This window comes from Corvus kubaryi, unplaced genomic scaffold (genome assembly GCF_017639235.1).
Source record: "Corvus kubaryi isolate FWS band 111438036 unplaced genomic scaffold, C.kubaryi_AGA036_p1.0 37300, whole genome shotgun sequence".
Lineage (NCBI taxonomy): Eukaryota > Metazoa > Chordata > Aves > Passeriformes > Corvidae > Corvus > Corvus kubaryi.
Window position 1 is genome coordinate 13,696,041 of NW_024581093.1, and position 27,500 is coordinate 13,723,540.

At 39.3% G+C, this 27,500-nt stretch overlaps 1 protein-coding gene across 7 annotated transcripts in view; it reads left to right on the forward strand.

Moving 5' to 3' along the window:
* The window catches only part of ZNF536 (zinc finger protein 536), a 347,905-nt gene that overhangs the window by 84,188 nt on the left and 236,217 nt on the right, over window positions 1-27,500 (forward strand). For all 7 annotated transcript variants that reach the window (XM_042027598.1, XM_042027596.1, XM_042027599.1 and 4 more), the window contains one exon: window positions 21,112-21,230. The gene's annotated coding sequence lies outside the window, so the exon portion shown is untranslated. The remainder of the gene's footprint in view (window positions 1-21,111; window positions 21,231-27,500) is intronic.

Below are 27,500 nucleotides of genomic sequence, written 5' to 3' on the forward strand. Positions count from 1 at the left end.
TTATGCTGGGTGACTGTCCTTGTAAGTCCAGGTAGTCCACATGTCCCCAGGACTAGCACCTCTTTCTGCTCACATCCAGAGCTTCCAGGTTTTGAGTAATGGACCTCAGGGCTGGATGCAGGATTCAGGAGCTCAGCCAGATGCATAATAGGTATTGCAAGACTCCGGTCTTAAATGAGTGCTGTACTGGATGTAGGTAATAGTGCTTTGTTTAATCAGGACTGTGGCACTCTAGGAAATTCTAGTGTGATCATATATGTAATTCATTTTTCTGCTCAGCATTTGTGAGTCCTGTATATTAGCCAATTGTGAAATATTTGGAAAACACATCATTGAAAGTAACATTTCACATTTGTATTTTCCCCTAAGTGTATTTAACTGTTAATGAAAGCCATGGGACTGAAAGCTGTTGAGACAGAAATCTTATTCAGGAGACTGGAGCTGTAGTGCTCTCTGACTCATTTGATCCTCCCATGTCTCCTTTGGGATTCAACCATTTTTAAAAGGAATTACAGATAGCAGTAGAAGAATAGCTTTGTCACTGACTATTCATTCCATGGTGCTTCAACATAGGGCACAGATTAGTGTAATTTATTGTGTTGAATTTTGTTTTCTGGACATCTGTTCAATATACTCAAACTCCTCCTGTATAAGACTCTGAGGAGCCATCATTTGGTAGCAGCTAGAAAACATTGGGCTAGATATTCACTGGTGACTTGGAGGTATAACTCTTTATGCATTGGATCGCCAGTGCCCTGAGCTATCCAATTGTCTGTGTCAAATAACCCCAATGTGCCTTGTGTCAAATATTACCGATGTCACTATTGACATTGTGTCAAAAAATGTCATACCTAATGTCTGTCACCGAAGAATGGTGGCAGAGTCACAATTTGACAAAAAACACTTAAGGACAGATAATGGAAGTAACGTGCATCTTTCTCATTCCCCTAACAGGGAACCAAGTAAATTGTGAGTGTCTGTTCAGATTTTCTTATGCTGACCACATTTTGTGTTGTATATTTCTAGCTGCAGCGATTTTAGATTTGAACTTCTTAAAAATATTGGTAAACAGGGGAAGTTATTCAAAACAAGCTTCAAATGAGCCAAGCTAGCAGGCACAGCTGCAGCTGGTGTAGAGCAGCTCCATGTTAGTCCAAGGCAGGAGATGGCGTCAAATGTACAAATGCAGTGACACCAGAGAGACTGGGCCATGAGAAGCACAGTGGAGAAAACAGATTTGGTTACTCTCATTACACTTCCCTATATTGTCTATATTATATATATAATGTATATTATTTTAAAGTATTAAAGCTTTTTAAAATTTGAAACTCGTGATCACATGCTATGTGATAGTCATTGTTTTTGAGAGAAGGTGTTATTGTTACTTTCCTTAAACTTTTCTAAATGGCTGGATGAGGCTAATTCCTCTGCATCTTATAGTGTTCTAAAACTTTAAGGGTAGAATCTCTTGCCTATGTGGATGTAGCCAAAAAAATACCTAAAGCTCTTTCCAAAGAGACACATTTTGAAGCTTTTTTGCTTATGGGAGTTATGGGATAATTTAAAATACACTGATGCTGATTTGTAGATTAATTTTTTTTTTTTTTTTTTTTTTTTTAGGATTTGAGTATTTTGTTTTTAGTTAGTAGCATCTCTTGAGTCTCTCTGGCTCATGGAATCAAGGTCTGTATCCCTTCAGAGGCAGCATCAGGGAGTTCTGCTGTTCTTGGATTGGACTGTGAGCAGCAGCATCTGGCAAGAGTTTTGCTTTGAGCAGACAACTTTAGTAATTCCAAAGTACTTCTGTTAAGTAGTAGTAGTAATAAAAATAAAATTATAGTGAACTGTAAAGCAACATTATACTCTGCTCCTAAGCAACTGCCTACAGTTTTCTCAAGCAGAGGCCTCATGTTGCCCTGAAAGCCTCTGGACTCGTGCAAGGAATGTCTGCTTGTGCTGTCCAGGCAGTTGGTGTGATTTGTTAGAGCCATGAGGTCAAAGCTTCCCAAGCAGTAGAGAAATGCTAAGAGACAGAGCTTGATGTATCCATCAGAAGGCTGACATGTTGTGAGCTGGTTTGGTATTGCAGAGCTTTTCAGGAAGGGAAGGAGTCGGATGCAGACAGTAAACATCCTAATGTCTGGGTCAACACACAGAATCAAACACTGCTGGGCTTCTCTGTGTGGGTACCTGCCCTGTGCCCTACCTGAGCTGGCTGCTGCTCAAAACCCCATTGCACTGGGACTGTGAATCACGTGGTGCTGGAGTCCTGTGTGGGTTCTTAGACACATAATTATTTTTTTTTTAAAGTGCTCTGAATTTTGAATCCATACTAAAATTATGTTTCTGAAACATATTTCCCTAAAACACAATAACAAATAGAAAATACAATGCTCTCAGATCATGAATAAAAGCTGGGCTGCAGTAGAAATACTCGGGAAGTTATCAAAAACATAGAGGCAAAGCATTTGCCTAATTATCAGCATAACTGGATGTAACAAACAAGGAATAAATCACTTTTTTGGCTTCATTATGTTAAATTTAAAAATCCAGTCTTGGGCATTTTACCTCTGAAATAAACAGTATTTTCAAGTTCAGTGCTGCCAACATTTCTCAAATAAGTGAAATGGCTCAAGTGATATTTAAGATGATTTTGTGTATGATGAATGGCTCATTTACCATCTTACATTTAAACTCAGAGCACATTGAAATGTGTTTGAAAGTCTGGATGAGTACATCTGGACTCACTGGCAGGTTGTCTTCAAAATAGCAAACAAGAATCTTCCAAAGTTTTTATAGGAACTTTTCTTAATCTAGATCCTGTCCCTGAAAGGCTCCTTCCCACTTACCACCCCTTCACTGCTTTGAGTGTCCCATGTTCCCTTATCACAAGAGGCACCATCTTTTAGGGCCTTAAAAATACGTTAATTTTCCATTAATTAGTAATATAGGAGCTTTTCCTGCTGTAGTCTTGGCCTCCAAAGTGAGAAGCAGAGAAAGTGAGCAGCTCAGCTCTTCCTCTGTAGATCTTGATTCCAATCTGAGCAGTGGGATGGAACTAAAATGAGAGAGGCTTCTTTTCATCCTTTAAAAATTCCAGATATTAAAAAGTTTTATTTTATTGGCTAAAATTGCTCAAGCTGTTCTTTTTGAATAAATAATATATACTTTGAGATTCCTGAACTCTTCTCCTTTTGACATTCATACGCAATGATGAAGTTGTAGGTTAAATGCTTTCTTCAATTAAAAAAGGGGAAAGAACAACAAAAGGGGGAACTCCAGCAGGAGTGGGTGAGTGAATGTGCTCCACCAGAATAACTGAGCCTGATGCTCAGGATATTCACTTATCTTGTGTGAAGCTAAATCCCTGATCTACCTTTTCAGAGCCAAGCATGAATGTAAGCCTTTCCCATTCAAGAGGAATTTCCTTATTTCATCCCCCTATAAGGTTCCTGTGGGTCCTTTGTTTTCCTTTTTATTTTTCTCCTGACCACTACTTTTATGAAATCCTGGTAATGCTGATTTGTTCTGTTCATTGCAGGGCTTTCTGCATCTGCCTACTCTCTGTAGCAAAGGCATGAATTCTGAATTTGTAGTAATTTTAAAAACATTAATTCCCATAAAAATAGTTAATAGCTGGACTTCATGTTTGACAAAACACTTAGCACAGTCAAGTAAGATGGTTAAGTTTGTTTAATACACAGTTATAATAAGTTTCTATCAATTTGGTTTAAAATTATCTTCCTCCTATTTAGCAGTTTGCTAATGAGAATACCTGTATAACAGTAATACTTTAATGGTATTTACTAACATAAATATTTGCTTTCTAGAGGCAATGTTACACAAAATTCCTGAACTGCAGTCTAAGCAACTGCTGGAATGTTTGAGGTAAGAAACCTGACCTTTAGGGAGGATCAACATCAGGAAAACAGAGTTTCCACTGTTTGTGACTTGTGTCCATAGTGAAGGGGCTTGGAATGGCAGGAAGGTGACTGACACACACTGCTGAACCACAATGGAAAGTTCTTCTCTTTATAATGATATTGGTAAGAGAAAATATTTTGCATGAATTTCAGCATATCCTTGTACACTCAAAACAGGCAGTTTGTCAAGGTCCTTCTGTGACAGATAAGGGAAAATAAATAGAAAGAGACCTTCATTTATACTAAATGTTAGGAATTGCAAAACCTGTGTAGAAAAGAAGAATTTTGAGTCAGCTGCTGCTGAAGTTACATTAGCTGCAGCTTAAAGCAGAACAAAAGAGTCGTCTTTGAGGCATCGTCTTTTCCACATAAATTCTGCTCCTTCTACCTCAAACTGTTTAGTTGCCAGCTATTATTGTCAAGTGCTTGCATTCAACATGCATCAAAACGTGGTGTGTCCATGTGGCTGCAGTTGATGCTCGAGTGACAGTCCTGGTGTGTGATCCGAGCAGCTCTGTCTGGGGGCACAGACGCACAGCGACGGACACGTGGAAGGGCCAAGTTTCACCAGCCCTTTCTCCACGGAGGGGCTTGTCCAGGTGGTAGATGAATATACAGGAGCCCTCTAAAATAGTAACCTCCCACAGGTTTATTCTTGGAAGTGCAGGAGTTTGTCTGGTATATTCAGGTGAGTGTTGACATGAGACTGGGGCAGGAACAGTCAGCTGGTAACATTTTTTCCAGGGTGGTTACAGTTGAGATCTGGAATGGAGATGCACTTTATTTATGATGCCACTTCTCTTATTCTAATTATTAATTTTTTTAGGGACTTCTTTGCAAAGGGTCTTCTCTTTCTTCTTTTTTTTCTTAGCAAAGTATTCCTGCTTAGCTTATTTATTTTTCAGCTTTAAAACATCAGCATTTTATAGATCTGAATTTCACAATGTGGGGATGATTGCTACGTACAATTTGCAAAATTGTGATTAACCAGCCCCTGTTTCGAGTCAGTTCTCCCTAATTCACAAAAGACTTCCAAGAATAGTCTGCACAAAATTCAGTGTGCAAATTGTAGGGCAGATTTTTAGAGGGCAGTTTAAAGAATGAAGTCCTAAGGGTTTTATCTATATTTATATCTCTTGTTAAACCAAACTCTTATGTAAATGTTACAATCTGTAAATAACAAGCTGAGCCGCTTTCTTAAAGGAAAGATTGCATCCACATTTTTTGAGATTTGGCAAAATTATTAACTTGCACAATAGACTAATATACAAGTATATTTGGAAGCAACCAACACTAGGCTGTGTCTTCATCTGTATTTTATGGATATTTAAAGGTTTAAGAATACATAGACCTTTCATTTTCCTGTAAAAATTGTCTCAAATTGAAAAACACTGCCCTTAGTGATGGCTTGAAAAAATGGAGATAGCTTTTGTATACTTTTACTTTTTATAGCCATTAATGTTGTAGTAAATCTTGTATTATTGTATACAGTCTAGATTATTCTTCATTCTTTTGCCTTTGGACAGGAAAGAAATTACTGGCTTCCATCAGTGTTATTGGCAATCCCCATATTCTGACATCTGTTCCTTTCTAAACATTTTACCAACCTTGATGAAATGTAGTTTAGTGTTAGAAGCTGACTTGAAGAAAAAATTGGATGATAAAAAAATAACATTGATTAAACACCAGAAGTAATTTACCAATGACTATCAATATTTTGATGGCCATTGCAGTTTATTGCAGAAAACCTAGACATCTTATAGTAATTTTAATCATATATAAATCTTTGAATTAAACTGAATAAATGAATTCTCATTTTTTAAACAGAAGGATGAGAGACTTATTTTACTCAATTTTAATCAAGCTCTTTGAGCCGTAGTCCTGAGAATGTTTGGGGCATATTTTACAGATGCCATGCAATGGACAACTCCTCAGATTAAAAATCTCAATTAATATTTTTTAATACACAGTGGAGATATCATTTGTGATGTTGTCCTTTCCATGGAGCAACACTGGATCTGGATTTGCCCTCTCTAGACCAGGTGCTGGAGTAGAGGGCACTCCAAGGGGCCTCCAGCAAGAAGGGTGGTGGGTCTCTGGTAAACCACAGCTTTATTCACACCCCTCTTTATTAACTGGGCTTCATTAAAACAAAGCAGAGCGATAAAAAAAAGTGTGATTATTCCCTCTCAGGTGCCAAGCACAGAGCAATTATGGTGTGTCTTCCCCCACTCTGTAGGGGGGTGAGCTGCAAGAGGACCCTTACAAGAGGTTGTTGAGGGCTGGGGCAAAAGCAGGGGTGAGTGTTTCATTTCCAAGGACTGGAACAAGTTAACTACACAAAGAAGGAGGTGGTATGAAAAACATCTTGGGAAGGGAAGTATGTGGGAAATAAATTGAACACTGCAGAGTGCGTGTTCTGATATTGTGAAAGGTAGATGTACAGGAGGATGGGAAGGTGTGATTAGATATTTTCAGAAGCACTTAGCAACAGTGTCAGTGGAGCTGTTGAAATTCATGGGGTTTACTGTGGACCAGGAATGTTTGGGAGCAGAGTTTGGGCAATGCTGAGCTACAAGCCCCATGCCCTGTGTGTGGGTCCTCCCTGCAACGTTTTCAGTGAAGCTGTAACACTTCAGAAGAGTGAGGAAGGCACATTTCTCCAGCACTGTGTGTGTCTATGGACCATTGAGGACAAAATGAAATTGCAACTCTTGAAGGATTCACTTTGTTGCACCAAGATTTTCAAAGGTGGAATTACTTCTCTAGCAATAGGGTCCTAGAGGAGTTTTTGATTCCCTTCCCTTTGAGAGAAACTTGAACCATGGAGGGTTCAAGGTAGTTGCTAGGCTGTTTGAAGTGGAGGGGATTTGAGAGATTTGTTTTCTCTGTTTTACAGAATATTTTAATTTGAAGGAAATTTTTCCTAGCAAACCTCCTTTAGAAGCTTCACATTTATTATCAAAACAGTTTTCCTTTCATTTCTTAAAAGTCATGTATGGTAGGAGTAACTGAGTGGTCTAGGTTAAAGGGGCGTATAAACTGACAATTTTTGTATTCTAGTAGTCAGTGCTAACCATATAAAAAAATCACACATTTCAGCCAGAGACCTCTCAGCATGTTTTATAAATTCATTCAAAGATGAATGAATTCTCACTGTTCCTTGCTGAGGCTATTTAGTAGAGAAAACTAAACATTATAGACAAAATGTCACTTTTCAAAAGTGCATTGTTTTTCTTAAATCTGATTTTTTTTCTTCCTGAAAACATGTTGGATTCAACTGTGCTTATATGTACTTACCAGGAGTGCAGTCTGGTGGTCAGGAGACTATCCTGGGTACTGGGCTGACCTGGGTTCTGATGCATGTCATTCCCAAGCCTGAGTGTCTCAGAATTTATATATAAAAACAAGAATAAAACAATTTCTGAACCAGACAAAGGAATGAGACTTGGCTCTCCTCTGCTGTAGTGTGTTCCTGTAACCACCAGGAGACGGACATCTTCACTCTGTCTTCTTCCAACAAACTAAAGTCAACATCTAAAAATTATTTTCATGCTACTGTACAAAACAAACCTTTCAAATCCATAAAAAAAATCTACTTCTCCACCCCCCCCCCCCAAGATAGAAAGAAAAGAAAGAGAGATAAATTAGACATGAAAGAAAATTGTCGTTGTGTGGTCACATTTAGTATCTCATTCAAGGATGGGGAAATTGAGAGGAAGACTCAGTTGTTTGCCCCGGTGTCCCACAGCTCAGCCAGCAGGAGCCTGACCACGGCCCCAGTGCTGACTACCCAGGGCCATGTTCAGGCAGTGGGTTCCTGCCCTCCCTGTCAGACACAGACTGCCTGGTGGCCTTCCCCTACCCTCTCCCAACCTCCCTTTAACGTATGGTTTCAAAGCTGTTGATGTTCACCTGCTCAGATAGGTGTACAAACTACTAGTAGGAGCTACATAAATACCTGACAGATGCACGCGTTCACCCTGGGATTAATGCATTCTGGACTCGGACCCGTCAGCATCACACCCCTTCACAAAGGCATTTTATTTTTTCACTTGCTCATGTGGTGTACACCTGTGACATGCTGGCAATGCACTTGCTTGCAGTGAGAGAGCCCCTCAGGTTCAAAGCTATCCTTCTATCTTTGTTCCTTTATGCGTGAACCTTTTGAGGTTTTCTCTTAGTGTTCAAAAGGCTTGAGTGTGGCATTACATCTTTAAAACCTCTTCTGACCCTTTTTTGAATATGCTGAATATAAAAGCAGAAACAAAGCAAGGAGAACTAGATAAATAGATGCAGGGAGACGTCATAAGGAAAAAAAATATAAGCTTGTGAGCTTGCCAATATTACTTCATGCTTTTATTGCAAACCTGTAAACTAACAATAGCCCACCACCTCACGCAGCTGGGTGTGTGAATTGAAGGTGTGCTGAATGTGTGGGCTTTCCAAACAGAGCACAGTAACAGCAACACCTGTGCTAAACCACTTCGCACTGATTTTATTTTTTACAATATTCTCAGTCCTTCTCTTTTTAAAAGTCTGCATGGGGGGGAACACAGAGGACTTGTCAGATTTAGTTTCAGTTTTAGGACTTCTCTCTCAAGCTTTGATGGACCTGTTAGAAAATCATGTGGATTTACATGTATCAAATCAAATGTAGGACTGAGTCTTAAAACAGAGGACAGATTGTTCATCTTGTAGACCCACCTTTGCTGATGTACGTTGGCTTTGGCTAACAGGCTCCTTGCAGCTCAGTCCTAGTTTGCTTGGTTGGTTGGTTGATTTTTTTTTTTCTTTTAAGCAGCCAGTGTTTCAATAGCCAGTTACAGCAACAAAATGGTTAAGAAAAATACTTATAGTCTGTAAGTGTATATCTTAAGGCACATCACTTATTTAAAATTATTAATATTCAATAATTCATGGTTGTTTAATGAAATGACATATCAAATCAGAAAAAGTAGAACTGAGAAATTTCTATAACTTAATTCTCATCACTGCAGGACCACATAGTTACTATCACTGCTATTATTATTTGGTATTGTAGATTACGTTTAGTGTTATGTTTAATGTTAAATTTCAGGCATAAAAATCAGATGATTTTCACTGCCAAAAATTTACCGTAACATTATGGGCTATGAATCTGAAAACTGTAAAGATGGGCATCATTCAGGTAAAATCTAAGCATGCCTTTTTGGTCACTTTGTCAGCAGTATAAATGGGTCCAAGGGTTGCTCGGAGGGCTAGTTAACCTTTTCTCCTTTAACAACAGCTGAATTTGAGGTTCTTTTTCACCTAAGTACCTACCAATTTATATCTGTAATTCCTATTAATTCTGAGTCACTCTTTCTTACACTGTTGTTACTTGAAATGGAAAATATTGGTTACAATCCAAGAGAAAAATTTATAGCCTGTCATTGTAGCCTTGTGCTACTTCAATATAATAATACAAATGCATTCCCTCTTTGTGATAAGTGTATTTTTCCTTTTACTTTCTCATGCGATGTTCAGACCCTTTCCAGACTTACTTTGTCTCTGTGATCCCAGAGATTATAAACGCTCAAGGAGCCTTTAAAGATATTTGTTACCCTCTAAAGCAAGGGAAGCAGACTCTCTTGTTCTCTGTCACACTCGGGCTGAGGCTGCAGAAGGCAGTTTTCATCTTATATAGCTAAAAGTGGGGGTTTTTGGTACTTCCCTGTTAGGTCACCTTATAACCTTGTGGATATTTCCCCTACATTTTCAATGGGAAATAGAGCATTCTCCAATGTTAAAGAAGGTAGAAAAAGTTTTTCAGGCCCAATCAAGTTCCTGTTGATGTGTTTAGTGAGATGGAGATGGAGCTTAGGAACACAGAAGTGCTGCTTGTTTTAGAAGTGAGAAGGAGACCCACTGGACAAAATTTTCTTTCCAGTAATCAAGGGAAGATGGGAGTCTCGCAGCAGTAATACGGACTCCTCTAATTACCACTTCCAAGTTATTAGCATCTGGAGCCCTTTTTCCCTTTCCTATCTAGCAATTACAGAGTGGGATAGATTAGCATGTTGCAGAAGCTGTAGAGTGGACTAAGTTTCTCTCTGTCAGCACTTGGTTGGTTGCTGAAATTGATACTTTTAGCTGAAGTCCAGGCTTTTTACCTGCCCTGGAATCCCAGGCTGTTCTGTTCATAGATAATGCATATTCAAGGACCACAAAAATTATTTATTTACTTCTCTGCTCCCTGCCTCCACCAGAGAAAAAGAAACACATCTTAAAAAGCCAAAGAAAACCAGTAAGACACATGTTTTGCACATGAAGAATCACGTCTATAGTAAAATGGGATCCATATGTGTGTTTTGGATGTGAGCATCAATGCTCAGTTTAGCTTTGCCCACATGCCAGGGCGTATGCGCTGCTGCTGACAACTCAGAATTTTCTTGCTAAATCACACACAAAATTTGAGCTTGAGGTTGCATTAATGTCATAAGTTCATAGTTTTCTGTTGTTTCTTTCCCCATGTATAGTGTCCTTTGTTTATAACTCAAATCCTCTCAAGATTAAACTTTAAAAAGACTCTGTGATTTAATGGACTTAGGATCAGATTCTAACCTCCAGCATGAAACAAGCCTGACTGTAGCACTCAATGGCAATAAAGGATTGTTTGCAGTTGTGAAGCAATGACCGCCAAACATTATTCAGAAAAAAGATGCTGGGATGAATTTTTGCATGGATGAAATATTCAGATGAATGTTAAAAACTGTGTAACAATAGACAGTGACATACAGAAAGGGTAAAAGAGAAATTACTATCATTCCAACACAGCACTGCACTAATTTTTTTCTTTTCCCCACAACCATAAATACCTTCACTTCAAGTTAGCATATTTCTTTATGTGAAGCCTTTTTCTGTCTTGTACATATGTCCTGCAGAAGGATCTGGACAGATCGAAAACTGTCCTGCTTGAAGGTGTTTGCAGTTTTAAAATGTATAAAGATAATTGACTTTTCAGTTCATCTTCCAAGTTTTGGACTTGTTTATGCATATACATTAATTTTATTCCTTCCCTTCACTTTCCTCCAAATAAGACCTATCTTGTAAGTTTAAGATCAGATTCTTGCTGCTGCTCAGGTACTTTGTACTGCTCTGGTAGTGAAAACATCTGTGACTTCACTGGCCTCCGGAGGATTTGAAATACATTCTTTAGACAGTCCCTCGGCAAGTGGCAGCAGTAGCAACAGTCTCCCACCCCGTTTTTCCCTCTGAGGATATACTTGTAGCAGGGGGAACAACCTGTGACTCTGCGATTAGTTCCTGGTCTGGTGAAACATGATGAACTGACTGGGGAGCAGTTCTGAAGCTTGTTCTACTGTACGCCAAGTTGTTAGTGGGGAATCTGAAAATTATTTTGGAGACCAGTGCTATCACATCTCAGTTATTTTCAGGGAATAGGAAATGAGGTCCAGATTTTAAATATGGAAATAACCTTCCTGTTTCTGCCCAGAGTTTAGCTGTTTTGGGGGGCACTAAAGCCATGTAATATAAACAAAGCAAATTTGAAAGTAAGTAATGCTCCAAGGCAAAGGGGGTTGAGGAGGGGAGAGATGTCTTTGTGGCACTTATTTTCTTGATTCTCTATTCTTGTCATCATGGTCTTGATCCTGAAAGATATGGCAAGCTGCTTGCTACTAGCACTTTGTTATATAGTAACTTTTGAACCTTCCTACTGGGGTTAGGTGATCAATTACTTTATAAAGAAAAAAGGGTGTTTTTTCAAAAGCTGTGTTTTATTTTCATTTATAATTACCTCACATCAGCCTTCAATCTGGAATCTTGAATTGGCCACATATGTGCACTGACTTGCATGTAAAAGATCTGTGATAGCCGTCACATGATGCTTCCATACCATAATTATTCTCTGTATCAGGCTCTCAGTCCTTGAGAGATCTGGAAAATCTACAAGAAAGCCAGTTTGAGTGTACCTATGGGAGTCAGAACTCAGCTCAGGCTTTTATGTCATCAATAAATATGCTTTTTAAAAAAGGAAAGGAAGTGCCTTTAACTTCTTACTGTCTTATCTTTGTGTTAGAGAGCAGTTTCTTAAAACAGTAGACCCATAGAAGGAAAGCCATCAGCTGGAAATCTGGTCCATGCGAGTGCTTTCATGAGTCGTTTTCGCATCTCCCCCTAAATGTTCTTGTTAAGTTTTGTGGTTTAAGAATCATCTCTCAGATTCTTCTATGGAATGTATATTTGCCTCATCTGTTGCATAAGAAATCCATATGAAGATAAGAGGGTTTTGATTTTTCAGGGGGAAAATGGTTAAGCTGATTTTTACTGAACTGCTATTGCTTGCTGAAAGTACATGTATAAAATACATAGAAATAGCTTCATTTCCTATCAGGTGACCTGAATATCTTATCTATAAATATGTTATTTCAGAAACATTTACATACTATTCATCTGTGAGTTGGGCTTTTAAAAACTTGTCATGACTTCATAGGAAATCCATACTTCTTACGCACCTTAGGAAATAATTTTTGCAGCAACAGAGATCCCGGGGAGTTTTCTGGGCCTGGGCAGTGTGTCAGGACTACAACTGTGAAATGCACTTGAAAATAAGGCTAAAGGAGATCAATACAGGTAACTTTTCACTTGGCCAAAAGAAAGTGAAAATGTTATGGGTGCTCAGCAGCGAGGCCTCCTGAGAGCCTCAGGTGGGAGTTCCTTTCATTCTGATGAGGATGTGCTGTCTCGCAATGGCATCGCAGATAGATTCACACAGATTTCCTTAGAAATACAAACACCAGTGCTTGCATGAACTCCTACATGAAACCTTGGTTTCATACCTTCCTATAGGTGGGAGCTGCCATACTGTGAACCCGCAGGACCCCTCTGGCAGGTCGCAGAATCCCACAGTTGTGCCGTGCAGCCCCGGCGCTGCGGAGGCCAGCCGGAGCCGTCGGAGGACGACATCAGCAAATCAGTGGCTAATAAAGACAGGCAGCAACAGCAGCAGCAGTGTTGGCCTTCTCCACAGCAGGGTACCACAGATGTTTCAGATAACAAAGTGAGCTTCGCTGACAGAACATGTGTGTAATATATAAAATAATGGGAACCGAAAGAGGGGGGGGAAAAAAGGCCACTCCAATCCACCCATGTAAAAATGTTTTTTATTTATAAGTGAGCAGCTGAATACGAATGTTATCTGCTTCCACAGAAGTAAAAAATAGGCTGATGTGGATGAGAGACTTCACATGGTTTCTAGCAAAATAGACTGTGCACTGAAATCTTTTTCTTGTCCCTAGGGTGGGTCTGGACCTACAGCTGGGGCAAATCCATGCAACTTTATTTTCTAGCAATTATAATTTTACCTCTTCTGATGATATGTCTGTGCTGTGGTTGGAGGGGGATTGTGGCCATGTTCCTGTGTAACACTGTGGGATGCTGGACAGTTTTTGGACAGGACAAGGTTTAGCAAATAGTTGCTACACTGAGGAGTTTTGCAGGGTGGACCTGGAATATGCAGTGATGATCCACAACTACCTGGAAAAAAACCCCATGAGCAGCTCTCAAGTAAGCTAAGTAGCTGTGAACTGGAAGAATTACAGTAGAAATCCCTGGTTTTGTGATGTAATAGGCTTACCCTCTACTGTTCAAGTGTCCCAAAGTAATAAGATCAACCTCATAGTTGAGGAATCCTTGGGTGAAGGAGACTTTCACAGTTCTTTTCTGCCCCGGTCCCAAGGGCATGAACAAGGAGCATGAATGGGGCACCCTAGAAATTGCCACGTCACCCAGTGCCACAGGTATCTGGCGAGTGGTACCACCATGTAAGGGCCCCATAATGACTCTGTGCGTGGCCTGCTGAGTAAAGGTCTGCAAACAGGCCAGAAGATAACCTGGAATGCCTGCTCATGCCCCTCCATGTGTCCTTTCTGTGTCTGAGCCAGCGCTCAAACACCGCGAGTGAGAGCTGCCTGGAGGTGTGCGACTTGTTAGCCTGCTTTTGAGGAGTGAGAGACAGTGGGATTCAGCAGGATGGAACAGGAAGCTCCTATTAGAGGCTAGTAAATGTTTCCTTGTAAAATGGGGAGATGCTTATGTGAGTCCAGATATAAAGTGAAAGTAAGACAGCCCTCAGAGGGATTACTGAGGTAATAAATGTACTTACTAGGGCAGTGTGTGCCAGAGCAAGACAGAAATGGGCTAAGACCAGAAGAGAATTAGAACCTCAAGTGCAAGCTGAAGCTCAGTGGTCAGATGAAATTCAACCCTTTCCTCTGAGAAAAGAGTATCTGCCCTGACTTATCTGGGATTGGCATGGCCAATGAGAAGAACAACACTGTAGGATTTCTGCTATGTGTCCTGCTTTAAGCAGTAAGACATGAACACAGAGTATGGTAACCAGCTGAAAGAGGATTTGGCTCTCAGCATATGCATATTTTATGTACAGAATGTGCTGTTGCAACTCCAGCACCTCAACGGGTCAGAGTCTGTTTGTGTGTCAGATTATTGCAGCATGTGGCTCGACATCGCAGGGTGGCTAAAATCCTCTGAGACTGCCTGTGGGATCTGTGGTTTGGCCCAGCACAATGCTCCTCTGCATGTGCAGAATAGAGTCATCTAAACTGTGAGAGGTGAGGGCATGCAACCACTCACAGTAAAATCAACATGAAATCAGAGGTGCATGATCTACAGTAGATGTTTCTGTGGCTGAAATGTAGCTATGGGTTAGGCAAATTGCTCCAAAAATCCTGTGGCTATGTATGTATTATGGTCACTTTATCAAGATTTATTATTTTAGTGTTTCTCCAAAGACAGGTATGTAAAAGCAGGACTTGTATAATGTTTTCTTTAACTGAAGAAAGTAAAAAAAATCCTGATTTTTTTTTAAAAATTAAAGTATTTTTTTTTTCTCCTCTGAGCAACATCTTACAATTGAGATCCACCTTGAACATGCCAAGGTCAGAATTCAAGACGCAGAATATGCTCATGAAGCTGCCCAACAAGATACCTTTATTCAGCCAAATTGGAAAACTTGTGTGTAACTCAAAAGATCAGAATAGAGTCCTTATTGAGCAAGGTTAGGAGGGATAGAAGCAATCGGCTTATATAGAGTATTTTTACTTCATAGGAATGTGGTTCTGATTGCTGAAAATGTATCCTTTGCTGAAGTACAAGCATAATCCTATGCCTTCTTTGCCCTTTGAGTAAAAGTATGCTTAATAGCAATTTCAGGGGGAAAAAAAAAATCTATTTAAAGCCTGTTGAGCGGAATATCCACTTATAGAGGGAAGCTATAAGTGAATAATGTTAATAGAGTTCTGTTTTGTAAAATGCATAGGACAACTAATAGAATCAAGCTCCTGTAACAGTGAATGATTGAATTACATTTAAAAGAGTACCTAATTTATGACCTTTAAGGATAGTTTTAGAGCTGTCTGTTTTTGTAAATCCTAGAGCACCTTCATACAAAAGTTTTTAGAAATCTCATCTCTCACTTTATGTTGTGGTCAGAGGAACTTTTGTGCTATTGTATGTCAGTAGTTCCATTAAAACATTTAAGTAGGCTAATTACTGAAAAAAATGCGTTCTGGAGAAAATTATTATACCTGTTTATTAGTGTAGGAGAAGTTCTTAATCTGGGAGTAAATTTTGAACAGTAGCAATGAACAATGACCTCACCAGGACCTCCTCAGAAAAAGAAATTAAGCCCTTAAATACCAATTATTGAGTGTTTTCCCCTCAAAACAGGAGATTTTTAAAAAGTAGAAATTTGTGCATAATTTCCACCAATCACTGGCATGTTATGTAGAGGAACATGAAGTTTTATACTCCTATCATTTTTTTTCCTCACATTCATTTTTACAGTATGTGTTTGTTTTATTGCTGTGAAACTCTGATTCAGTGTTATCATGTGCAAAGGAAACCCTCAAATTTACTGCATGCTTCATTAAAACTGTTTGTACTTTTATCAGTTTTAAAGAGGCTGCTCTTGCAGTCATTTGATGCTGTTTTTGCCTTGCACTGTTGAGGAAAGTCAAGTGAATTTGAGAGCCCTTCCATGTAGCACTGGAATTTCTACAGACACTCTGTGTGGGAATACCCTTCCATAACGCTCTGTTAGGTTTTACGTCATTCCTTAAAACGTTCTACAATTTTGTTAGCTTTTGTGCTGCAGGGTTCTGCCTGCTGTGGTGCCATTGATTGCTCATCCTAAAAGAAGGCAGAGAACAAAGGTGGAATAAGCTGCTAATCTTCTGGATCAGCCAGATGTTATTCAGTGGTATATGGAAATTTAAGGCACCGATCCTTAGGGAAAAGAGGTGCAGGAGAGGGGCTGTGAGGCTGCCAGAAGCAGTCACTTCCTTGTGGCACCCCGGTTGCCTGAGCGCTGGTGCGTCATGCTGCCTTAAATGTGGCTTTTGCCTGCTGGGTGCAATGGAGCCCTCTGTGGAGCATCACATTTCCAGAGAGCTACAAATGGAATCGGCTACTTTAGGAATGTGATAATTTGATTTTTTTTTTTTTTTGAAGATCAGTTTAGCAAGGCAGACCCTAGCACTTTATAGGTCTTGCTTGTTTGCTATGAAAGCTCTGGCTGTAGCTCTGTCTGAGTTCCTGTTGAGGTAATCTCAAAATTCTGCAGAATCAGAGCCAAAAGGGCTGGACTGCATGTGTATAGCTAAAGAACAGACTAGAAAAAGACTGTGAAATTTCTGTGGCTGATCATACTTATGGTTCTGTCGTTTACAATATAAAGTAAAAAATATATTGTTTTACACAGAAGCTCCATTATAGGTCAGGCCTTTTCTTAACCAGCCACTTGAGAGTGGCCCCACTTGACTCCCAATACAATTTACTCTGACCATTAGTCAAGGACTGTTTCTGCTCTGTCTGTGGTGTTCCCAGCTCCATATGGTGGTAGCTTAAGGCTGATCTAAGAGTAAACAAGAAGTGTGCAGGGTTTTGGTCACACAAAGGTGTGGGACTCGGTCTATAAATTAAAAAGAGTTTAAATGCAGGGGGAATAGTCTATTTCACACCAAATATGCCAGGAACCAGAGGTTAGGTTTCACCCCTTTTTGTCATGCTTGTTGGTTCATTATTGCAAAGTAAAACTTTTTTTTGGAGAGATTTTTTGTTATCTTTTTGCTGCTTTTCTGAAAATGAAGTTCCTGCGCTATGTTCAGTATTCACAACAAGGAGATATGCTGGCTTTGCCCCAAACTGCTGACAGTCTCGATACTTTTACAGTGAACATCTCTGGAGCACTGAGGAAGATTTTTGGAGGATGAGAAGGAATGTCAGGCTAAAGTACCGTAAATAATTTATAGACCTCAGATAATTGTCCTGTGACAGCTCCCAGTGCTTCCAGTTTCTTCCTACCACCCCTGTTTTCAGCTATCAGTTATAGAATCTTGACTTAATATTGCTAATTGCATAGTAAACAGAACAATATTGTTTGCCCCAAGACAGATTACCATTTCTCATTACAGAATTCACATAGACCACAAATCATTGATACCATCTCCACCAGTTATAATAAAGTTTATCTTCAATCTGATAAAAAGCATGTACTGAATAATAACTGTTGCTCTTATTGTAAGTGGTTTAAAAACATGCTTTTTTAAAAGCTGTGTAGTTCACTGAAGTTGCAATTCTGCATTTGCCCTAGCCAAGAGAGGTGAGAGTTGGGGACAAAAATGGTCAGATTTCCAAGCATGACTCTGTGGGTGCAGCATGTGTGGTGGCACTTGACAGCTGATGAACTTCTTACTGTTATCACAGTCAACTAAACACAGACAGTCCCACTTTCCCTGCATTTATCTGTATTTGTACTTGAACCCATTGCTCACTGCATTATGGATTTGCATCTTTAGCTTATTCATAGAGAATTAAAGTGCAGTGGATTCTGTAAGAAGGTTTATCTCTTCAGTTCAAACTGTAGAGATCCTTGATGGTCTGCAGGTTTCTGACTCAGTCCCAAGAAGAGCACTTGCACCTGCAGCAGTGCAAGGACAGGCACTAAATCCTTATGGAAAACTGCCTGAAAAAACAAGTTCATTTTACTTATCTCCCACCACTGCTTATGCACACTCATAGATGAAGAAGAAATAATTTAGTACGACACAAACAACACAAAATCCATAAAGGGAATACAGAGGCAGAAGTATGGATATTGCCATACTTTTCAGTTTTTTTGCAGAGGTGGAAATCTTCCAGTTGTGCATTTCAATCTGCCCAGGAGAAATTAGATACTCCTTGGGGAGGCTAATCTTTTAGCCCTATATGTTTTTATATCCTATATGCTGAGATGGAACCATTTGCATCATTGTGTGTCATTTTGTAAAAGATTGGCCCAAATGTTAGCTGTCACAGCTGAATTTTGCATTTTGCTACCTCTTTTCACTGCGATGAGGCTCAGCCAGCAGGTTTGGCTCTAAGCACAAACTTCCTCAAAGCCTAGCTCTGCTCCTGAACCAGGGAAGTGCTAGTTTGGTGAGAAGGCCTAAAATCTGGAACCAGTTTTCAAGTTCAGTGATTTCATAAGACAACTCAAAATATTGTGCAAGTCCATCAGGGTTTGGGTTGGGGTGTGTGAAGTTGTGATTGAATCAGGTTCTAGTGTAATTCTGTGGGGAAGCAGGGATTCAGAAGGATTCTTCCAGAGTTGAACCCCAAACTCATTAAAATATTACAATAAAGTAATTAATGCACATGGCCACTAGACACTCTTAAAATGTAAATTTCACAGCTGTAAGAAATTAGATTTGTTTAAAAATAACAGAAGGCTCAAGTACAAATTATGGAGTAAAAGCCTATAAAATTTCAAACTTGGTTTTAAGGCACAGGCTTTTTTTTTTTTTTACTAGCTCATTTACTTCAGCACTAGTGTTCAGAAACTGAATTCCTTGTCTGCCTTTTGCCTCTGAAGTTGTAGTTAGGTACCAGTGCAGAACTGATTAGGTTGGAAAGTTTTCTTATCAGAATGTTGGACTTGGAGAACAAGGCAAAATTTGCAAGGAGCCTGTGGCCCCTCTGAAGCCCATCTTGTGTTCAGGAGGTGCAGGCACAGGGTTCCCTGAATCCCCAGGTGAGTTCTTAGCACAGCTGGGAGGACAGGTAGGAGCAGTTGTTGGAAATGCTGGGTTTTCACTGCACACGTTTTGGCTGGCATGGGCAGAACTTGACCTCTAAGAACTACTCAAATTGGTCAATGCCCTCAAATCCTGCTGTGCCACAGAGGCCAAGAAAGTTAAAGTTGCATCAAGGTTAGAGAAGCAATGGAGCCAACTGGATTTTTCAAGGGATGTAATGTGTCTTTTCAGTGCAGAGGCCTTATTCCAGATTCTCCAGCACTTTCTCACCCGCTGGTGTTTACAAACATGGGCCTGACTATAATGCAAGAAAAGACTTTGGCTAGCAAATGTTCAGCAGTGTATTTTAGTGTGTTTACATTTGAAGCAATGCTGAAATACAGGGCTCCACCATGGCCTCTTGGCACACCAGCTCCAGCAGAGTACTGAAATGGTTGAAGGAAGGAATTCCAGTCAGAATATGTTCCAGATGAATCCTGTTGGAGTTCCATTTCTAAATGTATGCTACGTGCCTAACTATTAAAAAGTTCAGATTATGACCCCTCTAATGTTATTTTAATGCTAGTTTTTAAAATGTAATTATAAATCAAATTGCATTTGAGATATGAAGCTGACAGTAGTGAGCTGAAACACTCTAAGATCTGCTTTAAAAATAACCCCTCTCAAACTTTATTACTGGTTTCAGAAAGAGAAGTGCAAGTGGACTGGCTAGATTCATCCATGCTGTTCTTGTCAGCAGACAGGACAACTCGCTAAGTGCCAGTTGTGTTCTGGTTTACAGAGACAGCACGGGAGCTTTTATCTTTATCTAGAGATTGCACTTCCAACGTTTGAGTATCTCTCTTGGAGCTTAAGCAGAAGACACAAGCTCACTTAAACTGTGTTTCCTCCTTTCTTTTCTCATTCTTTACCATAATGAATTTCTCTGGAGATTAAGACTTCTAAAACCTGCACAGTAACAAAAAAGTTGAGAAAAGCAGGAGTTTATTTGGCAAGTGCAAAATTCTGGGGCAATGCAAAGCAATCACAGGGAAGAAATGCATTTAGTGACTGTTGTGCTGGTCAATGGTATCTGTATGAACGTATTTGAAAAAAAGGGCTGGAAACAATACCAGAAGGACAGAGCTGAGAGAATGCAAGCATTCAGCAGGGTTGAAATGTTCTGTTCAAATAATGGCTATAATGATTTTGGTAACTTCATATTTCTTTTTCCCCCCTTTTAGTAAATGTAAATGTTTGCATTAGATACTCCTGTAACTTGCCTAAAAATTAACTAATCCACAAAGACAGTGCATTAGAAACTATAGGCTTTGAATTTCCATTTATATAGGTGTAGTTTAAGGGGGAGGAAAGGAGGGAAGAATAACTGAGTAGGTAGATCTGAACAAATAAGTCATAGTGACTCCTTAGGTACATTTTGGATTTTTCTTTTCTTGTGAATGTGGAAAGTATTTATTCAGTAGTTGCTTACAGAACTCTTCAGTGAATAATGCATTTTAAAAATCTTTCTTCGTAGTTTTTTCTTTAGATTATTTATAAATTTATAGTCATAGCTGGTTACCTAAATCATGTTATTTCTTCTGTTCCCTGATTGCATGAGTTACGTATTTACTTGATTCAATATACAATGTAAATTGTGATGTTACAGCTGAACATACATCTCAGAATTTTTGTTTGGTTGCTCAGTTACATAAATCAGCCAGTTAGAAGAGGGAGGGGATGTACCACATGATCTACTTAAGCAGCTAATACTTTAAAATTTTGAGATTATATATCTAGAAGTATACATTTTGACCACAGTATGTAGATTATATAAATTGAGTGGTATTATTTCTATTCCCTGATTAATAGTTGAAGCTGTTACATCTACAGAATGAATGTCAAGTCAAACTTCAATTTGAAATTTGAAGTCAATGAATATTTAAGCATTCATTCTAGATGTTGACTGTGAAGACATGCTAATATTGGTACAGTACATATGCTCCAAATTTTGCAGACAGACAAAACCAGAAAGTAGTTACGTGTTTCTAATGCTGTTAACTCAAAATTTTACTTTGAATTACAATGTTTTATAATATTTACTCAGGTTTCATTTTTACCCTGTTTTGCAGATGGAGAAACCGAGGCAAAGAGGTTAAAGGATCTCTCCTGAGCCCCAGAGTGTGTTGATGTCTGTCCCCTCTCCGTAGACATGTGCACAGACTACTAGACTTCACTGTTCTGGCTGCAGGTAAGACATATTGTACATACAATGTGATCAGTTCTTGAATTGACTTAAACAATTACTAGAAAGGTGAAACTCTCAAATATCTAAATATAAAATATCTAAATATACCAATATTCTGGTTGAATCCCTGAAAATCACATGAAACAGACTATTTTCTGTTGCAGACATAGAAAAATTGTGGATGCAATGGGTTGTTAAGTAACAGCTAAAATGTATCTGTGCGTTTGACAAACATCCTTTTTCCTGACAGTTGTAAAACAGATGGTATGGTGGGTCAAAAACCTTTTTCTTTTCCATCCTCAAATAATACTCTTTAAGGGAAGGAGACCTTACGCTTGTGACTTAAGATGTTCTTTATTGGACTGGCTGGTGGCAGACGAGAATATGGATATGAAGGAGTATGTTTAGTCTTTGAATTGTGTAGGTTATGTTTGCACTGGAGTTGCTGCCACCCTTGCAGACGTTGTCCTTTAGAAGGTTCACAGTGCAGTACCACTGTGCTGGCTCTCCAGTTTCTTAGAAAGCTTTTTGGCATCTGAGCAAGCCAGTTCAAAGCTTGCAGGAAGTGCAGTGCCCCAGGGACTGCAGTGTAGACATACACAAAGATTTCACTTTATAACATCGAAAGTAAAACCTTCCTAATGGTGGTTAATATTTGCATGAGTAAGGATTACAAGAATTTATCCTGTGTGAGTAGAGAACCCTAAAAGGAGGTCCTAGACTTGAATGGAAAGGGCACTGGTGCAATTCTGTGACAAAGTACTGTATCTTTTACTGGGGCTTTGATCCTGTCACTTGTTCTCATGACATGAACTGCCTTTCTGGTAGGTGTAAGGGTAACACTATTTACCCATGAATTTGTCTGGATTCATTTAGGAAGTGTCATCAAAGCTGTGTGCCAGATCTCTGTGTGGTGCAGGAGTCACACCAGGGGGCAGAGACAGAGTCCCTCCGTGTGTTGACAGATTGCTTGCTTTTCTTCCCCAACACATGGAGTGGAAGATGGAAAATTTGTAGACCAATAGACAGTAAAAGGATTGTAGCCTTTGAAGGGTTTATTTTCTGCCTCTTTTCCTTGTCAGGCATGAACTTCTGCGCTAGGTGGTAGTTGTGTATGTAGAGGAGGTAGGAGAGGGTATGAACTCAGACTGCCTGGCTGCAGCTGCCTCAGTGGAAATGCATTCTCACCAGAGCTTCTCCTGGAGGAAACTGGTGACAGCAACCAGGGTCCTTCTGTCTGTTCCAGTGAGGATGCAAACTTGTTTTCCAAGACATAAGGAGCAGGTGACAAGGTCCCAGAAGCAAGGTGGGAGGGACTCTTAAGTTCTGATGACTGCTATCTAACAAGTATTAAATTAAGGAAAGAATGATGACGTCTAATAGTCATGTTATTTCTGGATAGTTCACAGATAAGGTAATAAAGTGGCAACCTGGTTGACCTATATTTCTCACAGTTTGGGAGAATCCAACCCAAACACTGCTACCACTTTGCAGTTGTGCAGTTTGGCCATGTTCATATGGAAAGACTGACTGAAGTGAATGAGGTTTGTTTTGGAACCGTATTTCAGCATAGTGCATAAATGTGTGGAAGGATGGTCTTGAGGCTGCAGTGGGGTTATTCAAAAGCTCATAGTTAAGTGTGTGCTGAAGTAGTTTGCTGAAGATAAGTCCTTCAGTTTTTTCTGTATGATGTAAACTGATTTCATAAAAGCATTGTGGCTTTTAGAAGAATACAAAGTCTAGCTATGCACTGAATAGTTAGGTGGGTTCCTTATTTGCTTTGTTTAAATTCTTAAATATGCAGTTCTAAATTGAAGAATTTATTTGTTTTTGCCCTGTGTGGCTTTCTCTTCTCTCAGTTTGCAGTGAAAACAATGTCCAGAACTATTCTCTCCTTTTGGGGTAAAGATTCACACAAAGTCAGTCTGTGTGGGTGTGTTCCCTCCTTTGCTACAGACATAGAATCTGTATTTAACTTTGTACCTCACAGCACAGCAACTGTTTGGTGGTGACAACATAGGTATACAGTCACAAAAGGACTTCAAATAATTGCTTAAATGACATCTTCTGCAAAATGCTAATCTTCCTGTGAAGGGTCCCCCTTGCAACAGGCGACATGAGCATTTTTATGTTCTGTGTTTTCTGCTGCCATGCACTTAATTCTGTTCAAACTGTATCAAGGAGACTTGAGAAAAAAATCAACCATTAAAGACTTGCTCTTTGTTTTTTCAATCTGTGACCCCAGCAATCTCTTTAGCAAGCCATGGTTCAGTAAACTGGCACACAGCAGTAGTTCTACAGTGGAAAAATCATAAAACAGATGGAAGCTTTACATTTTTGTTTAGTTTTTAAGAGCAGTTTTTATAACATCGCTTAAAATCATTCTGATGCATCATACTGTTTACACTTAAAGCTTTGTAGCTAAGATGTTTACACTATAGAGAATGTTTTAAGATATTTTATAGTTATGATATTTAGATAATTGGCAAGAAAAAAGATAGTTTGTTGAGATTACAGTGATGTTGGTAACCGTGAAGTAACTTATGAGTCTCAATAAATATGTCCAGTTCGGTGGAAAGTACAAACTCAGTTAAAACAAAACAACACAAGAGGGAATATCTTTTTAGTGAAATCATTTCCTTTTCTTAATCAAAAGATGACAGACACAGCCTTAGAACTCCCATCTGTAATGCACCACTCCATGTATCTGTGTACATGGCTTTTCTTTTTATGATTGATGGTTATATCAAATTGGTCAATTAATATTCTGCATAAGTTCAGTCAAATGATATACAAAACTTCATAATGTTCACTTTACATGCAAAAGTTGAAACGATCTAAAGTGAATCCTGCTCACTTTCTCTTAATACTCTATTTTCAAGATAAAATATATTTCAATGTTTTCATGTAGAGGAATGTCTTCAGAGCATAGTTTTGGAACATTTAAAAAAAAAAGTCCCCAAAAATGCATTAATCAAAAACAATAACTCCTTTTAACTTTTGTAACTGCTCAGAAGTGAAGTATGAAATAGTCTGTGTGTGGGCCACAAATGTTGGGAATGCAAACATTTCACAATAAACATGTTTAAATGAAAGTACTTGGCTAGATATACTGGAAGATAGTACATGTTGGGTTAATTAATGCATACTCCATAAAAATAAACCTCACTTTCAAGATCTGACCAATAAAAATCATTAGTATATTTGGATCAGATGTGCTGATAGATGATTTTTATGTATACATTAAAGGTTTGTAAAGCGAATTGTCCTTGAAAAACCCAGCAACAGACTTCAATTTAAAGTCAAAATGTCCCATTACATCTACTCTTTGTGTTTTCCTGTAGCAATAGAATTATTTCAGTTTTATCTTCTATACCTGCAATTGATTTACTATTGATGGGCTTAAATTTATCATTTTAAATGTACAAATCACAGCTACATAGCAAGAAACGGTACTTTTGCAGAAATTCTTTGTCTGTAGAATGCAGAATCTGATTGTAGGCACTTAATAAGCAAATTACTATAACACATTATTTTTCTTCAAAAAACTTCCAGATTTTAAAATGAATCATTTTAGAACATATATAAAATAGTATTTTACATTAAAAATCATGTCATAGTTTAGGGAAATTGTACTTATAAACAAATATATGAACTGGTTTTTCATTGTATTGTGCTGTTGAGCCAGTTAGAAATTATGAAGCAAACTGAGATTGTCTTTCGTGTTGAATAGTGGTGTTCTCCAAAGCTGGTCTCATTAAAGACAAGGTGGTGATCTGTACTCTGACAGATGTCAGACTACAACCTGGCTAATTTACTAAATTTGTGGTTGCTTTGCAGGAAAGCCGTACTCTACACCCTTAGTGGAGGAGTTTGTATGAGCAGAATTAAATAGAATTGACCCACAGACTCTTTTGAAGAAACAAGATGGACATATTTTACTTTTTACCCCAGTATCTGCAAAGTATACAAAATAAGATGTTTGACAGGTCAAGCCTCAAAGCCAAACATAATATAAACAGGACAGAAATTTAATTCACAGTTAAAATAAAAGTGAAACCCTTCCCCTACAGTTATCAGCAGAAGTATTGTTATTAATTTTAACAGCAGCAGTAGGTATAAGAGCATCTGTGCAGAAGAATCTTCCTGTCTCTGGAGTTAAATTGACTTCATTAAAATCCAGAGATCCAATGCTGTAATTTTAGATCTTTTCTGTAGCATTCACAAGGTCATTATTCCTGCACATGAGAAGAAACCACCTTTCCTCAAATGTCTTCATATAATACCATCCAGATCCTGCACTTCATAAAGTTTTTGGTGTTCTGCATTTTAACTCATCTACTAGTTACCTAGGTTTTTGTAAGCATTATAGAGGATTTAGAGGTGAGGGTGATAATCCTGTGTTCAAGTTGGGCAGGTTTCTGTGGAAAGTAGGTTGCACAGAAGATGGCTGCAGAAATCAAGAGGGATGAAGCTAATAGGGGGAGTGAAAATGTCTCTGATGAGTAGATAAGCAAGGAAAGGCTCTGGGAATGTGCTAGCAGACAAAGACAAGAAAGCCTGAATGTGGCACAGCTGAAGAGGGAAGAACTGGTAAGAGATGGGGGTTGACAAGTTTCTGGTATTGACAGGAAACATGATCTGCACAGCTGTATCTGTGACTAACTTGAAACTGGCAGGACATTCTTTAGATGATTGCATCTATCAAACTGCTCTTTAAAGAAAGAATAAATATTTTACCAAAATGGATGGGGGGAAAAAAAGGCTTAGAGCTGCTTTAATAAACTATTAGAAAGCTCTTTTGCAGCCAGTGCCTTAGAAGGCAGTGACTTCTCATGCCTAGAAACTCAGTTCCAGGAAGGGAGCCACTGGTAATGAAGGCAAATAGTGGGCAGGAGGCTGCAGCTTGTACTTTAAATACCTTGCAAGATAACATCTAGCTAGACTATGAGCTTCTAATTCACATCTAATTAATAGGGCATAGGGGAAAAAGCATCTCCCAGTCAGCTCGGGAAAGCAGAAGACACATGGCACGAATTGTTCTTTGGACTGCTTGGTTTTATGCAAAATTTTTTGTAGCACTGGCTGTGCTGGAGCCTTCCCTCTCACTGCAATCGTCCTAGTTCTCCAAGGCCAAGTTTAAACACGTTAATTTGGGTGCTCCTGACAAGTGTGGTAACCTGGAAGCCAGTGTGTGACATTCATTCTGCCGAGATGAAAAGTGCCCTCGAGCACTGCTGCACGTGCCCTAGTTTGCTATTTATTTCAAAGTGGTTGGGATACTCTTGGTGGGAAGTCTAGAGTTAGAAGCAATTGTAAAGTCTCAGTTGGCACAGATTAGTCCCAGGATTTAGTACTAGCAAAGTGACTTAAGCACTAAATCCCTGCCTTTCCCCTCTAGCTTTTTTCAAACTTAGCTGATTACAGGACCAAACTTTGAGATTTTCAGCTAATGAAGATGATACAAAAAGAAGTGATTTGTATAGCTTGATTTCTATTGATGAAATGAATGGTGATTTTTTAACAAAGAATTACGTACTATCATTCTAGATACTAATATTGCCATTATAAACTAAAACTACAGAGTTTTTCAGCCGTAGAGGATGAGGTTATTAGTGATAGCAGCAGAATCCGTGAGTTGGTAGGCCAAAAGGAATACTTAAGTCTAAGAAAGTAGTGCTAATTTCTACCGTTCCTGTGCAGTGGATGCAGGTTTTGAACTGGACACTTACATGTGTGGAGCACTGCAACAACGGAAAATACATTTAAAAATAGAATCTAAATTCTTGGTTTTTCTAAACTTGTTAGCCACAAAAAGCACAGCTATGGAGAGCATTCTCTAATTCCCCAAGTAGCAGGCTAGGGAGGCAAGGAGCTGTAAGGCACTTAGAAGGACTAAAGGAACTGCCTTTTGTAAAACATTCTGACAAAGTTTATTGCAAACACGTGCCAAAAGCTGCTTTCCTTCACATTCAGGAGGGTGCCAGACAGGTTTGTCAGGCTGGTGCAGGCCGGGCGCTGCTGCTGGGGACCTCCTGGTGGGTCCAGCCGGGTGCTTGCCGGGCTGTCCCGGGCCGTGTGCGGCGCTGGCAGCGCTGCCCTGAGCGCAGCCGCCTCCTCCGAGTGTGTGTGGGGCGTGACGGGCTTCCTGCCGCGGGCCCTGCAAAATTGGCCATTCACTCGGTTCGGAAGCTGTTAAAACATGCCAAATACTTTGAGTGGAATTTTTTCACGTGTGGATTCGCACGGAAGCAGCGGGGCCCGGCCTCCCAC